This window comes from Limulus polyphemus, unplaced genomic scaffold (genome assembly GCF_000517525.1).
Source record: "Limulus polyphemus unplaced genomic scaffold, Limulus_polyphemus-2.1.2 Scaffold4423, whole genome shotgun sequence".
Taxonomy (NCBI): domain Eukaryota; kingdom Metazoa; phylum Arthropoda; class Merostomata; order Xiphosura; family Limulidae; genus Limulus; species Limulus polyphemus.
The window spans coordinates 61,816-64,523 of record NW_013670033.1 but is presented as its reverse complement, the minus strand read 5'-3'; the positions used below and the strand labels follow the sequence as shown (position 1 = coordinate 64,523).

At 35.2% G+C, this 2,708-nt stretch overlaps 1 protein-coding gene across 3 annotated transcripts in view; it reads right to left on the bottom strand.

The window, feature by feature from the left end:
- Window positions 1-2,708, bottom strand: part of LOC106471127 (ceramide phosphoethanolamine synthase-like) — a 44,682-nt gene that overhangs the window by 27,733 nt on the left and 14,241 nt on the right. The gene's annotated exons all lie outside the window — the stretch shown is intronic.

Sequence of the window (2,708 nt, the reverse complement as noted above, 5' to 3'; positions counted from 1 at the left end):
TTACTGGTCCAATACACACATAATAAGTGTTAATAATTTTAACCACGTCCTTCTTACTGGTCCAATACACACATAATAAGTGTTAATAATTTTAACCACGTCCTTCTTACTGGTCCAATACACACATAATAAGTGTTGATAATTTTAACCACGTCCTTCTTTACTGGTCCAATAGACACATAATAAGTGTTAATAATTTTAACCACGTCCTTCTTTACTGGTCCGATATACACAAAATAAGTGTTAATAATTTTAACCACGTCCTTCTTTACTGGTCCAATAGACACATAATAAGTGTTAATAATTTTAACCACGTCCTTCTTTACTGGTCCGATATACACAAAATAAGTGTTAATAATTTCAACCACGTCCTTCTATACTGATCCAATACACACATAATGAGTGTTAATAATTTTAACCACGTCCTTCTTTACTGGTCCAATACACACATAATGAGTGTTAAGACTTTTAACAGTTTCTTGGAAGAAGCATGTACAACATCTGTTAAATACGAGAACGCGGTATGTTTTTTGCATAATCTACATATGACCACATAATAAGTGGTTGTCTGCGTAATTAGCGTCTATATTTCTAGACTCAGTTCGGTTTGTTTTATATTTCGCCCAAAACTACACGAGGGCTATCTGCGCTAGCCGTTCCTAATTTGGCAGTGAAAAGCTAAAGGAAAGGCAGCTAGTCTTTACCACCCACCGCCAAATCTTGGGCTACTTTTTTACCAACGAATAGTGGGACTAACTGTCACTTTATAACGCTCCCACGGCTGAAAGGACGAGCATATTTGGTGGGACGGGGATTCGAACCCACAACCTAACCACCTATAGACTCAGTTTGTTTGTAGTTAAACACAAAGCTACACAATGGGCTTTCTGTGCTTTGCCAACACGGGTATCGAAATCCCGTTTCTAGCATTGTAAGTCCGCAGACATACCGCTGTGCCACTGGGTGGGAGATTGTTTGTGTGTGTGTGGGGAGGGGGGCTTAACTCAATAAAGTCAGTTCTAGATAATGTTACCAAATTTATAACTTTTGATTTTGTTTCTTGGCAAGAGATGTCTGCCGGCCAGTCTTTTTTAAAAGTTCTGTCAAAAATACTCCTGAAAGTGTGCTTGTTGTACTCGTTTCATAAAATGCTGTTGACGATAGAAGTGTATTCGTTATTTCGAACACCCGCTTAAATTTTATTGTATTAGGTTATGTTTACTTTAGGTAAATGATTGCATAATTTCGAATTTTGACATTCAATAAAATAAACATTTTTTTTCGGCGTCGCTCTATACCTAAGGTGATTAAGAAGAGCAAGGTAAATGTCGATGATCAACAGGCGTGTTATTGATAAGGACTTGAAATACGAAAAGTGGTTCAACAGAAAGGCCCATAAATTGTCTAAAGGCTTATAACTCTAAAATATGGTTTCGATACTCGCAGTGAGCATATCACAGATAGCCCATTTTGTAGCTCTACGCTTAACTAGAAACAAACAAATTCATAACACGAACATGTGCATGCGTAACGAAAAATTAAAATTAATACACATATATTAACTGCTTTGGATAAGAATACAATCTGAATTATTGATGATCTAGTGGAACGTTAATCGCTTGGCGCTAGACCTTTATGGCAGTTGTAAGTACAGCTTCGGGTATTTTCTGTTACCACTATTAAATCGCAGGCGGTACTAAACTACATTTACTCACTATGAAACGGTTCATCTTATCATTACGCATCATGTGTTATAAATATGTTTCTTTCTAGTTAAACAAAAAGCTACCTATTGAACTATCTGTGATCTGCCCACTGCGGGTATCGAAACCATATTTTTTAGCGTTATAAGCCTTCAGACTTACCGATGAGCCACTGGAAGGCCATATGAGTTATTTACTGGTAGAAACTAAAAAAAAAAAAAAAACACGACAGATTAACCCAACACAACACATTAGATAAAAATATCAATTAGAGCTATAAGAATCTATCAACATATTCACGATCAAACAGTAAAGTGGTAAACCAAACAAACCCACCTTCCCTGAGCACGTGGACGTAAAGTATTATGCAAATTATTTATCACCGGTGAAAGACTTGGATCAATGCTGTTCGTACTGCCTGCAAGTACTGATTGCGGTAATATTCAAATATTTACATTATGAACCAGTATGTCGAAGGTCGTTTATAAAATATGTCACACACAAAGTTTACAGGTATTTGTTTATCCTGTAACCAGGGTATGGAAATTGCTACACACATGGTAGGTTACTTTTAACATAACCTGCTATATGTTATGGTTAACAATAGGTTTTGTAAATGGTTATATTAATCATGTGGTTTCTTAAAATACATACCGATCTTCATTTAGTTTTAAACGGTTATATTTAATCATGTGGTCTGCTACAATATATTCTGGTCTACATTTAGTTTTAAACGGTTATATTTAATCATGTGGTTTGATACAATACATACTGATCTACATTTAGTTTTAAACGGTTATATTAATCACATGGTCTGCTACAATATATTCTGGTCTACATTTAGTTTTAAACGGTTACATTAATCACATGGTATGCTACAAAACATACTGATATACATTCAGGTTTGAACGGTTATATTAATCACATTCTGATCTACATTTAGTTTTAAATGGTTATATTAATCATGTGGTCTGTTACAATACATTCTCATCTGCATTTAGTTCC